The sequence below is a fragment of the Schistocerca piceifrons genome, chromosome 5 (genome assembly GCF_021461385.2).
Source record: "Schistocerca piceifrons isolate TAMUIC-IGC-003096 chromosome 5, iqSchPice1.1, whole genome shotgun sequence".
Taxonomy (NCBI): Eukaryota; Metazoa; Arthropoda; class Insecta; order Orthoptera; family Acrididae; genus Schistocerca; species Schistocerca piceifrons.
Genome location: NC_060142.1, coordinates 535,071,610 through 535,087,455, shown reverse-complemented (window position 1 = coordinate 535,087,455; position 15,846 = coordinate 535,071,610). Strand labels below are relative to the sequence as shown.

Here is a 15,846-nt window from a genome sequence, read left to right as displayed (position 1 = left end):
TTTCTGTGCGAGTCCTGATTTCTCTTATTTTATTGTGATGATCATTTCTACCTATGTAGGTGGGTGGCAACACTGTTTTCACAATCAGAGGAGGAAACTGGTGATTGAAATTTCATGAGAAGACCCCATCGCAACGAAAAACGCCTTTGTTTTAATGATTGCCAATCCAATTCACGTATATTGCCTGTGACACTATCTCCCATATTTTGTGATAATACAAAATGAGCTGCCCTTCTTTGTAATTTTTCGATGTCACCCATCAGTCCCACCTGATGTGGATCCCATACCGCACAGCAATACTCCAGAATAGGGTGGACAAGTGTGGAGTAAGCAGTCTACTAAAGAGACCTGTTGCACTTTCTAAGTGTTCTGCCAATGAATCAAAGTCTTTGGTTTGCGCTACCCACAATATTATCTATGCGATCGTTCCAATTTAGGTTATTTGTAAATGTAATCCGTAAGTATTTAGTTGAATTGACAGCCTTCAGATTTGTGTGACTTATCGCTTAATTGAAATTTAGCTAATTTCTTTTAGTACTCATGTGAATAACTTCACACTTTTCTTTATTCAGGGTCAATTGCCACTTTTCGCACTCTACAGATATCTAAATCATTTAAGTTGTTTTGATCATCTGATGACTTTACAAATGACAGCATCATTTGCAAACAATCTAAGAAGGCTTCTCAGATTGTCTCCTATGTCATTGATATAGATCAGGAACAATAGAGGGCCTATAACACTTGCTTGGGGAATGCCGGATATTACTTCTGTGTTACTTGATGACTTTCTGTCTACTACTACGAACTGTGACCTTTCTGACAGGAAATCACGAATCCAGTCTCACAACTGAGGCGATACTCCATAGGCACGCAGTTTGGTTAGAAGATGCTTGTGAGGAACGGTGTCTAAAGCCTTCTGTAAATCTAAAAATATAGAATCAATTTGACATCCCCTTTCGATAGAACTTATTACTTCCTGAGTATAAAGAGCTAGTTGTGTTTCACAAGAATGATATTTTCTGAATCCGTGCTGACTATGTGTCAATAAATCGGTTTCTTCGAGGTACTTCATGATGTTCGAATACAGTATATGTTCCAAAACCCTACTGCAAATTGACGTTAGTGATATAATCCTGTAATTCAGCAGATTACTCCTACTTCCCTTTTTGGGTATTGGTGTGGCTTTAGCAATTTTCCAGTCTTTAGGTACGGACTTTTCTGTGAGTGAGTGGTTGCATATAATTGCTAAATATGGAACTATTTTATCAGCATATTCTGAGAGGAACCTGACGGGTATACAATCTGGACCGGAGGCCTTGCCTTTATTAAATGATTTAAGCTGCTTTGTTACACCAAAGATATCTACTTCTATGTTTCTCATCTTGGCAGTTGCTCTGGATTGGAATTCAGGAATATTTATTTCGTCTTCTTTGCTGAAAGAGTTTCGGAAAACCGAGTTTAATAACTCTGCTTTAGTGACACTGTCATCAGTGACTTCACCGTTGTCATCGCGCAGTGAAGGTATTGATTGTGTCTTGCCACTGGTGTGCTTTATGTATGACCAGAATTTCATTGGGGTTTCTGCCAGATTTCGAGACAGAATTTCATTGTGGAAATTACTAAAAGCATCTCGCACTGAAGTAAGTGCTATATTTCGAACTTCTGTAAAACTTTGGCAATCTTGGGGATTTTGCGTTCTTTTAAATTTGGCATGCTTTTTTCGTTGCTTCTGCAACAACTATCTGACCCGTTTTGTGTACCATGGGGGATCAGTACCATCACTTATTAATTTATGTGGTATATATCTCTCAATTGTTGTCAATGTTTGAAAACATTCCACAACTTTTCTACACTTACATGATCAGATTGGAAGGAATGAAGACTGTCTCTTAAAAAGGTGTTAAGAGCATTTTTATCAGCTTTTTTAAAGAGAGATACTTTGCATTTCTTTTTGATGGTTGTAGGTGTTACGTTATTCAGCCTAGCAGCAACTTCCTTGAGGTCACTAATCCCTGTATTCGTCACAATACTCACTACTTGTTCAGGATTATTTGTTGCTAAAAGGTCAAGTATGCTTTCGCAACCATTTACACTTTGACTGGGCTCATGAACTAATTGTTCAAAATAATTTTCTGAGAAAGCATTTAGTAATTTTGGATCATGTTATATGCCTGCCGCTGGCTTTAAACATATAATTTTTCCAGCATACCGAGGGTAGATTGAAGTCACCACTGACTATAATTGTATGAGTGGGGTATTTATTTGAAATGAGAGTCACGTTTTCTTTGAATTGTTCAGCAAATATATCTTCTCAGTTGAGGGGTAGGTAAAACAATCCAATTAATAGTTTAATCCAATTGTCAGGTTTAACCACTACCCATACTATTTCACATGAACTATCGACTTCAATTTCGCTAAAAGGCAAACTACCTCTCACAGCAATAAATACTCCACCATCAACTGTATTTAATCTATCCTTTCTGAACACTGTTAAGATTGTTTGAAAAAATTTCGGCTGAACTTATTTCCAGCTTTAGCCAGCTCTCTGTCCCTACAGCTATTTCAGCTTCAATGCTTTCTACTAGGGCTTGGAGCTCTGATTCTTTCCCAACACAGCTACGACAATTTACAACTACAATACCAATTGTTTCTACAACTACCTTACTGTGTTTTACCCACCCACTTTTAGACGGACGCCCCTTCTGTGGTTCCCTGAGATCCTTTAACCTAAAAAACCGCCCAGTCCCTTCCACACAGCTCCCGCTACCTGCCTCCTGTGTGTAGTGGACTCCTGACCTATTAAGTGGAACCCGGAAACCCACCACCCGATGGCGCAAGTCAAGGAATCTGCAGGTTACATGGTCACAGAACCACCTGAGCCTCTGATTCAGACTCTCCACTCAGCTCTGCACCAAAGGACCACAGTCGGTTCTATCAACAATGCTGCAGATGGTGAGCTCTGCCTTACTCTCGGAAGCAAGACTGCCAGTCTTTACCATTTCCACTAGCTGCCCGAAACCAGACAGAACCTGCTCTGATCCAAAGCAACACATGTCACTAGTACCGACCTGATCCAAAGCAACACATGTCACTAGTACCGACATGAGCCACCACCTGCAGTTGGCTGCACCCTGTACTGTACTCTTCATGGCATCCGGAAGCACCCTTTCTACATCCGTAATGACTCCCTCCAGAATGAACACAGAGTGCACACTGACTTCCTTCCCCTCTTTGGCAGCCATGTTCCTAAGGGGCCCCATTACGCGCCTAATGTTGAAGCTCCCAACTACCAGCAAACCCACCCACTGTGAATGCCCAGGCCTGGTGGGCCGAGAAGCTTCCTCTGGAACAGGGTGGACGACTGCATCCGGTTCAGAGACATCATCAGCCACAGATAACCCCCGAAACCTGTTCGTCAAACGAACCGGGGAGGCCCTACGATCGGCCCCTCGGAAAGTTTTTCACTGCCTGCCCGACTTTGAAATGATCTCCCACTCAACCACAGTGGAGGCAGTACCTGGGGAGGTCACAACAAGGGACCAATCAGAGGACACGTGAGATGTGCTTGACGTCCCTCGCATCCTCGCGTCCGATCCCCCACAGTGACGCCCCTTGATAGCAACCTCAAGCTGTATTTCCTATCCATTACTGCAATCGCTCCTGTTTGAAGCTCGTAAAAATATGTAACAAGCAAATGGTGTACTCACCATATTAGTAGCTGGAACTAGCGGTGTGCTCTCGCTGACGGTCTAACTGACAAATGGTTCAAATGGCTCTGAGCACTATGGGACTTAACATCTGTGGTCATCAGTCCCCTAGAACTTAGAACTACTTAAGCCTAACTAACCTAAGGACATCACATACATCCATGCCCGAGGCAGGATTCGAACCTGCGACTGTAGCGGTCACGCGGTTCCAGACTGAAGCGCCTAGAGCCGCACGGCCACCCCGGCCGGCTCTAACTGACACTGAGCTGTTCTAACCAAACAAACAAAAGCCTGCACGATACGAGAGTTGATACAATGGTCGATAGCAACGGCAGTACTGTACACTACACTGTTACTGAAATAAAAGGTAGTGCCTAGTAAGCACTCTAACACGCAAGAAATTACAAAAATAAACTAGTAACTACACACATAACTGAAAATAAGTCGCTCCTGTTTGAAGTTCATAAAAATATGCAACAAACAAATGGTGTACTCGCCTTATTAGTAGCAGGAACTAGCAGTGTGCTCTTGCTGACGGTCTAACCGACACTGCAGGCATTCTGCCGAGTTACAAGAGTCCCACTTTCTGAATCCTTGGAACTAATTGCAAAAAAGTTTGAGGAATGTTTCACGAAACACTTTATGTATTTCCTGAAATCCACCTACTTCCTGTTCAATGTAAAATATAATGCTGTGGCAATGGGTAGTCCATTATTCACCTTTGGGGTGAACCTATACATGTAACACTTTGATGCAAAGGTTGTAGTTGAAACCAATGTGTTTCTGTTGGTACATGGTCAACAAGTTTGTTGTGCGGCCACACAGAACAGAAAAAGTTGAAGAGTTACTGGAATATTTAAAACCTTTCTCTGCTCAGAAAGCTCTGTGTGCTTGCATTTAGTTATAGTGTGCTAAAGCATAAAGATGTGCAAGCATTTGCCGTGTATTCATCAGCATTATGTGTGTTCTTAGTCTTAAGCCAGTCACTGTAAAGAACACTACTTACATTAAATAAATTCGCAATTTACTTGATACAAAAAGATTGTTTGTCTTGGCAAATTTTTAAATACTTCATCCGGTTTTGGGCCCAGGCATCATGCAGTTTGCCTGAGAGAATTAGACAAACGAGACTCGAACTCTGACCTTTGCCTTTCATGGGCAACTGCTCTACCAACTGAGCTACCCAAGCATGTCTCACGCCTCGTCCTCACAGCTTTAATTCCACCAGTACCAAGTCTCCTACCTTCCAAACTTCACAGAAGCTCTCCTCCTCAGTTGGTAGAGCACCTGCCCGTGAAAGGAAAAGGTCCAGAGTTTGAGTCTCGGTACGGCACACAGTTTTAATCTGCCATGAAGTTTCATATCAGCACACACTCCGCTGCAGAGTGAAAATCTCATTCCAGAATTAGATAAGTTGTACAATGAGAAGTTACTCAGAAAAACACTGTCAGCAGTTACGTTTTGTTATTATTTCAATAGTGATCCACTTGGGGAAAGAAGGTAATCTAAAATGGTAGAAGAAATTTCTGTGAAGCATATCATGAAATTATATGTGAAGAATTATGATTTCCTGGAAATTCTACAATACAGTACTTCTCAAGGTTTATGAAATTTTTGATGATGTGATTGGAACACCAATTCAACACAGTAAAGACAATGATGTAGGCATGAAAGCATGGGTAAGAGAAAATGCGAAGTTTATTTACTGACAGACAACAATCAAAGGTAAAATGTATTACTTTATGAGAGAGCACATGGAATGTAGAATTTCATTTCATATGCAAGCAACAACCAGAAGCACATATGTTAACCTTAACTCAGAAATTTCAGAAATATCAGATGAATGGGAATGAAACAATATTATGGAAAGGAAAGTTGCCACTCACCATATAGTGGAGATGCTGAGTTGCAGATAGGCACAACAAAAATAAAGCTTTCGGCCTATAAGGCCTTCATCAAAAATAGACCACACACAAGCACATATGCACACGAGCGCAAACGCAACTCACACACTCACGACTGCCGTCTAAAGAAACTGTAGCCACACTGCGAGCAGCATCACCAGTGCATGATGGGAGTGGCGACTGGGTGGGAGTAAGGAGGTGCCAGTGGTGGGGAGGGGGAAGGGTATTAGGATAGGTGTGGCAGACAGTGTCGTGCTGCTAGGGAGCACGTAGGGACAAGGTGGAGAGGGTAGGGCATTTATGTTTAGTTGGGAGGTTCGACAGAGGGCAGGGAGAGGTGGGGAGAGGGGGTAGAGAAAAAGGGGAGAAGTAAAAAGACTGGGTGCAATAGCTGAATGAGGGCCATATGTGCTGGAACGGGAACTGAGAGGTTGGGTGGGTGAGGACAATGACTGACGAAGGTTGAGGCCAGGAGGGTTATGGGAACATAGGATATATTGTAAGGAAAGTTCCCATCTGTGCAATTCAGAAAAGCTGGTGTTGCTGGGAAGGATACATGTGACACTGGTTGTGAAGTAGTCATTGAAATGAAGGATGTCATGTTTGGCAGCGTGCTCATCAACCTGGTGGTCCACTTGTTTCTTGGCCACAGTTTGTTGGTGACCATTCTTGTGGACAGAAAGGTTTTTGGCTGGCATGCCCACATAGAATGCAGCACAGTGGTTGCAGTGTGACTTGTAGATCACATGACTGGTTGCACATGTAGCCCTGCCTTTGATGGGATGGGTGATGTTTGTGATCGGACTGGAGTAAGAAGTGGTGGTGGGAGGATGTATGGGGCAGGTCTTGTATATAAGTCTATTACAGGGGTATGAGCCATGAGGTAAGGGGTTGGGAGCAGGGGTTGTGTAAAGATGGATGAGTATATTGTGTAGGTTCGGTGGACAGCGGATTACCACTGTGGGAGGGGTGAGAAGTATAGTGGGCAGGACATTTCTCATTTCAGGGCACGACGAGAGGTAGTCGAAACCCTGTCAGAGAATGCAATTCAGTTGCTCCAGTCCTGGATGGTACTGACTTAAGAGGGGAATGCTCCTCTGTGGCCAGACAGTGGGACTTTGGAAGGTGGTAGGAGACTGGAAAGACAAGGCACAGGAGATTTGTTTTTGTACAAGGTTGGGAGAATAATTAAGTCTGTGAAGGGCTAAGTGAGACCCGCTCATCACTGCAGATGCGACAACCATGGGTGGCTAGGCAATATGGAAGGGACTTCTTGGTATGGAATGGGTGGCAGCTGTCGAAGTGGAGGTTGCTGGTGGTTAGTAGGTTTGATATGGACAGAGGTATTGATGTAGCCGTCTTTGGGGTGGAGGTCAACATTGAGGAAGGTGGCTTTTTGGGTTGAGTAGGACCAGGTGAAGCAAATGAGGGAGACATTGTTGAGGCTCTGGAGGAATCTGGATAGGGTGTCCTTACCCTAAATACAGATTGGCAAAGATGTCATCAATGAATATGAACCAGGTTAGAGGTTTAGGATTCTGGGTGTTTAGGAAGGATTCCTCTAGATGGCCCATGAAAAGGTTGGCATAGGATGATGCCATGCAGGTGCCTGTAGCCATACCTCAGATTTGTTTGTAGGTAATGCCTTCAAAGAAGAATTAATTGTGAGTGAGGACATAGTTGGTCATGGCGTCTAGGAAGGAGGTTGTTGATTTGGAATCCGTCAGGCGTTGGGAAAGGTAGTTTTTAATAGCATTAAGGCCATCGGTATTAGGGATTTTAGTGTAAAGGGAGTGGCATCAACAGTGACAAGCAGGGCACCATGTGGTAAAGGGACAGGAACTGTGGAAAGCCAGTGGAGGAAATGGTTGTTATTTTTTATATAGGAGGATAGGTTCCGGGTAATAAGTTGAAGGTGTTGGTCTACGAGAGCAGAAATTCACTCAGTGGGGGCACAGTAATCGGCCGCAATGGGGCATCCTGAATGGTTAGGGGGTTTATGGACTTTAGGAAGCATGCAGAAGGTAGGATGCGGGGAGTGGTATGGGTGAGTAGAGAGGTGGATTCTGGATAGAGGTTCTAGTATGACCCTAAGGATTTGAGGAGTTACTGGAGATCCTGCTGGATTTTTGGAATGGGGTCACTGCAGCAACGTTTGTGGGTGGATGCATCTGACTGATGGCAGAGTCCTTCTGCCAGGTAGACCTTGTGGTTCAACCACAGTGGTGGAGCCTTTATCTGCAGGTAGGATTATGAGGTCGGGATCAGTTTTTAGATGGTGGACTGTGATTCTTTTTGCGGATGTAAGGTTAGTTTTCATGTTGAGGGACTTGGGGAATGATGGTGAGGCAAGATTCGAGGCTAAGAAGTTCTGGAAAGTTAACAGAGGATGGTTTGAGGACAATGGGGGTGGATCATAGTTGGATGGAGGAGTGAACTGAGTTAGGCAGGGTTCAACATTGGTCTTTGGTTGAGTCTGATTGGTAGGGTTGGTGGTGAAAAAGTGTTTCCACTGTAGGGATCATGAGTTTAAGATGAAAATCTGGCAATGCAACTACGGAATTGAACAAGCATGTAGGAGATAGCAAAAATCCTTGCATCATTGCCATCAAATTACAACATGATTAAAACAGCATGGAAGAGCATGCCAACTGGACAACAAGATGTATAAATGTTAATGGAATGTCTCATCAGAGGAGAATCCCAACTAAACATAGATGATGAATAAGTTGGTGTGTTTGTAGCACGAGCGATCAGTAAGCAAAAGGATAAAACATTTCAAACTGATAAAAGTAACAGTTCTAAAGAGCCAAAAACACAATACACTGTTGAGTATCTTTACTCCAAAAAGAGTGGACATTTTGCTTGGGAATGTTGGAACAAAAACTGAGACATGGTGAAACATAAAAGTATCAGAGATAAATCAGACTGTGCTTTTATTGTTTCCTGAGCTAAAAACATGCGCTGTTGTCAAAACATCACAAGAGACTTGTGTGAAGTTGCTCAGATATGATCAATGAGACATAAGGTTGATGGACATTGGAGAACTGTGAAACATGACTTTTTGATGGGAATGGTTTTCGGAGGTTTGATCCTTAATGACAGAACACACATCACTCAGTGACAATAAAGAATGCAACGTCATCTGTATGGAAACTGTCACTGTCAAGAAGTTGATGGCAAATGGAAGTATCAAAAAGAATTTGTTTTAGTGTCCAAGCATGTACTTCAGCCACGTCAATGCATGGACATCTCAGCAAATGTGGTCCCTACATTAATTGTGTCAGACACGTGTACATCACATTTCATGCATATGTGACATGTCTTACATGGGACAGACTATCAGAACAGTCAAGGAGAGGTGTAAGGAACATCAGTGACACACTTGACTAAAACAACTAAGCATATCAGTTGTCACCACACATCGACTGAAATATAATCATGAAATCAAGTACAATGAGACCAGCATAGTGGTGCGAATGTCAAATTTCTGGGACGGCATAATTAGGGAGTCAACTGAACTAAAATTGACAAGAAAATTAATAAACAGTGACAGAGTTTTCAATGCAAACAAGGTTTGAAGTTTAGCACTCCATTACTAAGATATCGCAGGCCACCATATCTGCCAGAGTGGGGGCATACTGAGAGAATGTATGTTTGGTGGAATACCAGTGTGGGCTTCAAAAAAGCAAAACAGAGTATCAAAGGGTGTAATGGGAATCATGAATCCAACCCGACTTTCAATAGTGCTGTGAGACCAACAGTAGTTCACAGTTTGGTTGGTTTCCAGGCAGTGTGTACACAAAAAACAAAACCTGCAGCACCTGAAGATGACAGCTGGATTGGTTGTTGAAATACTGTGTGTGGTGTCACCGCCAGACACCACACTTGCTAGGTGGTAGCTTAAATCGGCCGCGGTCCATTTAGTACATGTCGGACCCGTGTGTCGCCACTGTGTGATCGCAGACCGAGCGTCACCACAAGGCAGGTCTCGAGATACGGACGAGCACTCGCCCCAGTTGTACGGACGACATGGCTAGCGACAATACGGACGAAGCCTTCCTCTCATTTGCCGAGAGACAGTTAGAATAGCCTTCTGCTAAGTCCATGGCTACGACCTAGCAAGGCGCCATTAGCCTTACCTAGTTTGAGAGTTATCGTATAAATGTCTCAAGAAGAACGTTGTAAACCAACAAAGAATAAAGTTAAGTATATTCCAAAGCTTCGTATTTTCTTTATAGCAGTCATAACGTATCTTGTTCCAGACTTGACGCCAGTCAGCGTGTGTGTACGCGTGCCTTTCGGCTCCCTTCTCAGTGTGGCGTAACTAGCTTGTTACGCCACAACAGATTGGCGACGAGAGAAGTGTTCTTTCTGATTGCTTACATTTACTTGTGTCATGGCTTCGCCACAATCTCCAGATGTACTGTCCGAATTTTATCGCTTGCAGAATCAGCAGACGCAGGCGTTATTGGATGCCCTTGGACAGCTCGTCCAGGGTCAACGTGCCATTCAAACCGATGCGGCAGCCGCCGCTTCACCGCTACCGCAGCCATAACTCGCAGTTGCACCGCCTTTTAGGCACTACGATCCAGCGCAAGAATCGTGGCCAGAATGGTCCCGACAGTTTGGCTTTCATCTAGCCGCCTACAGAATTCAAGGTAATGAGCGGCAGCCGTTTTTGCTTTCTTGTGTCGGTGTGTCCACCTACCGTGTGATAGTGAAATTGTTTCCCCGACGCGATGTAGCAACTCTGTCCTACGAGGAAATTTTGTCAGCATTGGACGCCTATTTCAAAGAAACAGTCAATGTCGTTGCAAAGAGGTATACTTTCTTTCGTAGAAAACGTACGGCCGGTCAAACTAATAGGGAGTGGGTAGCAACATTGCAAGGACTTACTAGGGACTGTGCCTTTGACTGTGACTGTGGCCTTTCTTATTCAGATACAATGGTGCGTGATGCAATTGCACAGAACATTTCTGATGTTTGCATACGGGAGCAAATTTTGAAACTAGTTAATCCCTCCCTTCAACAAGTGATAGACATATTGGATAGACAAGACGCACTTGACTGTGCTCAGGAATCTTTTGAAACTTCGCCAGCCGTGTGTAACATTAACCAGCCCGCTGGACGCGCTGTGCGGCCCAGTAACCGGCCCTCGCGCACTTCGACGCAGCTGCCGCCGCGCTCTAAACCAGGTGTGCCGCGCCAGCACACAAATGCAGTGAAATCATGCCCGCGGTGTGCTACTAGGCATTCGCGTGAACATTGCCCATCACGCCGAGCTATTTGCTTTTTCTGTAATAGGAAAGGACATGTTCAAAGTGTTTGCCAGAAAAAGCTCAGATCAGACAATCACAATTGTTCCAGGCCCTTTGCTTCGCGCCGGAATCGAACCAAGGACACTCAGGCTCGTGGACCTTCGCCCATGGACATTCATGTAGTTACTTCCACCCCGTCCAGTGCCACTTTCTCTAACAGTGACTGTGTTCATCCCACAAGAACTGTGCGTCGACGTCGCCGGAAATCACGTCAATTAGCAAGTGATGCTGTACCTGTATCAGTTCAAATTGCACGAGACAGTCGCTCTTGTCGTCAGCAGGACAATAAACTTTTTGTGGATTTGGAGTTTAATGGCAAGGTCATACCATTCCAGCTCGATACCGGAGCTGCAGTTTCTTTGCTCAATCACGACACGTACAAACGACTGGGCGCACCTCCGTTGCGTGCCGCAAATGTTAAGTTACATAGTTAGTCAGGACAGAATATACCTGTGTTAGGACAGTGCACTCTTCTTGCAACATACAAGGGACAAACAAAACTTGTGTCATTTTACGTTCTTCGTTCTTCTACTGCAGTGAACTTGTTTGGTTTAGATTTATTTCACTTGTTTAACATGTCTATTGTAAATCAGGTCCTATCAGTGAAACAAACTGTGCCTTCAGACAGTGTTTCTCGTCTGTGTGACGAATTTGCAGACATTTTTGCACCGGGCTTAGGTTGCGCTAAAAACTATGAAGCACGTTTGGAATTGAAAGTCAACGCGCAACCGAAATTTTTCAGAGCGCGCAATGTTCCCCACGCATTGCGTGATGAGGTCGCAAGAACATTAAACGATCTAGAATCACAGGGTGTAATTGAACGTGTGCAAGCTTCTCTCTGGGCCTCACCCTTAGTAATTTTGCCAAAACCTTCCGGAAAATTGAGACTTTGCGTGGACTTCAAGGCCACAGTGAATCCACAACTAGTGACAGCTACTTTTCCTTTGCCCCGCCCGGAAGATCTTTTTGCTAAACTGTGCCCGGGAAAATATTTTTCAAAGTTGGACCTAGCCGATGCGTACTTGCAAATACCGGTGGACGACGAATCCCAGCGCGTATTGGTGGTTAACACGCATCTTGGATTGTACAGGTTCAAAAGACTGCCGTTCGGGTGTGCATCCGCCCCTGCATTGTTTCAGCAATATTTACAAACTATTTGTGCGTCGGTCCCTACTGCAGCAAACTATCTGGACAATATAGTGATCTCCGGACAGACAGAAGAAGATCATCTTGCAAACCTACGAACATTATTTCAGGTCTTGCGACAAAATGGTCTTCGCTTGCGGAAGGACAAATGTGTGTTTTTTGCTCGTGACTTACCATACCTGGGACATGTCATTAATGCCCAAGGCATACATCTGAGTGCAGAGCACCTCCGTGCCATACAAGAATTGCCTTCGCCACAAAAAATGCAGCAGCTACAGAGTGTGTTGGGTAAAATTAACTATTATCATAAATTTGTGCCGCGCGCTTCTTCCATTTCAGCTCCGCTTCATCGCTTACGCCGTAAAGGTGTTCCGTTCGTCTGGACGACGGAATGCGAACGTGCCTTTCGCCTGTTGAAATCGGCGTTGCTTTCAAATCCTTGCCTTACGCCATTCGCTCCCCAGAAACCCCTTTTGTTGATGGTAGATGCATCGGATTTCGGGATCGGTGCTGTGCTTGCGCACAAAGATGGCTCGCATGATCGCCCTATTGCCTTTGTGTCCAAATTGCTCTCATCTGGCAACGAAATTATTCCCAGATAGAGAAAGGAGCTTTGGCTCTCGTGTTTGGTGTTACTAAGTTCCATGATTTCTTGTATGGTCATCACTTTACCATCATCACAGACCACAAACCTTTGACATCGCTTTTTCATCCGACCAAGCCTGTACCTCCACGTACAGCGCAGAAATTCATTCGCTGGTCTATTTTCCTCTCGCAGTACCGCTACGATATCTTGTATCGGTCCACTGCTAAGCACGGAAACGCCGATGCGTTGTCCCGTTTGCCTGTTGCTGAGGATAAAGCATTCGATTCTTCCGCACTTGCTTGCCTGTTCATTGATGCAGAAACCGATGAAATGGTCGAATCGTTTCCGATTGATTTTCGTCGTGTAGCTACAGCCACCGCTGCTGACCCTGTCCTTGCTACCGTCTTGCGTTTTGTTGCTATGCAATGGCCTTTGTCAAAGTCTCGGATCGAGGATCCGTTGGTTCGCCGATTTTTTGCTGACAAGGAGAGACTTTTTGTTCGACGTGGTGTTTTGTTGCTGCGTTCTGATACTGATCAGTCCAGAGTCGTGGTCCCACGTTCGTTGCAGTCCTCTGTTTTACGGCTTCTTCACCAAGGACATTGGGGTATCGTGCGAACGAAACAACTTGCTCGTCAGCACTGTACTTGGTTCGGAATCGATGCTGCGATTACGAATATGTGTTCTTCTTGCGTGGCGTGTGCCGAACAAAAATCCGCACCGCCGCGGAAAGTCTTTGCATGGCCAAACGCCACTTCCCCTTGGCAACGCTTGCACATCGATTTTGCTGGTCCGTTCTGGAATGCTCGATGGTTGGTTCTCATAGATGCCTTCAGTAATTTTCCTTTTGTTGTCCGGATGTCTTCCACAACGTGATCTGCCACCATCCAAGCGTTGTCTGCTATCTTCTGCATTGAAGGTCTTCCGCAGACTATTGTTTCCGACAATGGCCCACAATTCATGTCCGCAGAATTTCAGTCATTCTGCAAGGCCAATGGTATTCAACATCTGACATCCGCGCCGTTTTCGCCTCAGTCAAACGGTGCCACTGAACGATTGGTCCGGACTTTCAAGTCACAGATGTTGAAGTTGAAAGAGTCGCATTCTCGGGAGGACGCGTTGTTACTCTTTTTGTCTTCGTATCGCTCTCAGCCCCGAGATGGTCGCTCGCCGGCTGAGTTGCTCCACGGTCGTCCTCATCGAACCTTGATGTCTTTGCTGCATACGCCGCATCAGGTTCCTGTGCAGCGGCAAACTCCTGCTTTTGCTCCAGGCGACATTGTATTTTATCGCAACTATCGAGGTTCACAGCATTGGCTCGTGGGGCGCATTCTTCGCTGCCTCGGCCGCGCGATGTATTTGGTTTTGGGGGCCTCTGGTGAGGTGCGTCGGCATCTCAATCAGCTGCGCCTCTGTCGTCGCACGGGTTCTGCTGCTCCCCGTCTGCTTTCAGCGACGGTGCCATCCGGTCAGCGCCCTGGGGCCCATCTACTGGCTCACCTCATCCCCAGGTGTTACCGACGATACCTTCCATTTTGCCCCATGGCGACGCGCCGCCGCCGCCTGTTCTGCCGCCGGCGTCGCCCGCATTCGACGCTTCGCTGCAGCCGCCAAGCGCCTCCCTGGGTCACGCGCCGCCGATCGCTTCCCGTGACCAGCCGTCCTCCGCCATGGAACTCTTGCCCGCTCCGGACCACATGGCGTCTCCGCGCGTCGGGTACCCCGACGCAATGGAGGTCGACCCTTCGGCCCCTCCTTTCTCTTTACGGGCGCATACACCGCATGTTGACGTGCACCCTGGACTAGGTTTTCAGGCGTTTCCTAGCTCCCCTCGGACCGAATGGCCAGGTGCGGGTGGCACAGCCTCGCCTGTTGTTAGGCTCCCCACCTCATCGCATACGTCAACATGGGGTCCTCCCCACAGCAGGCGGAAGCCTTATCTCACGACTGTTCGCCGATTTGCGGGGGAGGAATGTGGTGTCACCGCCAGACACCACACTGCTAGGTGGTAGCTTAAATCGGCCGCAGTCCATTTAGTACATGTCGGACCCGCGTGTCGCCACTGTGTGATCGCAGACCGAGCGCCACCACAAGGCAGGTCTCGAGATACGGACGAGCACTCGCCCCAGTTGTACGGACGACATGGCTAGCGACAATACGGATGAAGCCTTCGTCTCATTTGCCGAGAGACAGTTAGAATAGCCTTCTGCTAAGTCCATGGCTACGACCTAGCAAGGCGCCATTAGCCTTACCTAGTTTGAGAGTTATCGTATAAATGTCTCAAGAAGAGCGTTGTAAACCAACAAAGAATAAAGTTAAGTATATTCCAAAGCTACGTATTTTCTTTATAGCAGTCATAACGTATCTTGTTCCAGACTTGACGCCAGTCGGCGTGTGTGTACGCGTGCCTTTCGGCTCCCTTCTCAGTGTGGCGTAACTAGCTTGTTACGCCACAACACTGTGCATAAAAAAAATATCTCAGCAGAAGACTTGGAAGCACAGCAATGATGTTATGCTGAAAAAACCTGAGAGATCACATCACTTCACTCTACTGGGTGAAGGTCTCCCACAATTCACACAAGTTTATTAAGCTATGAAGAAAGGTTGATTCCTCAGTGCACTGACCACACTAATGAGGTGCTGAAATGAACAAGTTGAACCTATGTTTGCTAATATCGAACATCACATTAACCCATCAATGTCAAACAGTATTATGCACCATGCAAATCTGGCACTAGCACGAGAAAGAATTCATGGCATCCAATGAATGCTAGACGTCATTTCAAAAGAGTTTCTTCACCTTCACATTTACGTGTTGGGCTGCACACTCTCCACTCTTGGAAATTGGTTGACAATAAAACATGCTGATGGAGCTGAAAACGTCTGCATATCACAAAGTAAAATTCAATTGCTTGCACAAAACATCAAGACAAGATACAGAGAGCTGTACCATAGTACTGTAATTACTCTCACTGACAAATATCTGGGCAAGGACACAGTGATAACCCTTGCTAAAGAGCTACATTTTCTATCCATTCCAAAACTGCTACAGCAACAAATTACATCAGCTCTGTTACATATGTTGCAGTTTCTCTCCCACTGGAAACAGCCAAAGAGGATTGCCATGGAGCAGTTATCAAGATGTCAATGCTAAGATCCAGCATCTTTGAGAAAGAAAGAGT

General features: G+C 45.5%; 1 protein-coding gene across 5 annotated transcripts in view; it reads right to left on the bottom strand.

Moving 5' to 3' along the window:
• The window catches only part of LOC124797966 (TBC1 domain family member 31), a 308,974-nt gene that overhangs the window by 91,371 nt on the left and 201,757 nt on the right, over window positions 1-15,846 (bottom strand). The gene's annotated exons all lie outside the window — the stretch shown is intronic.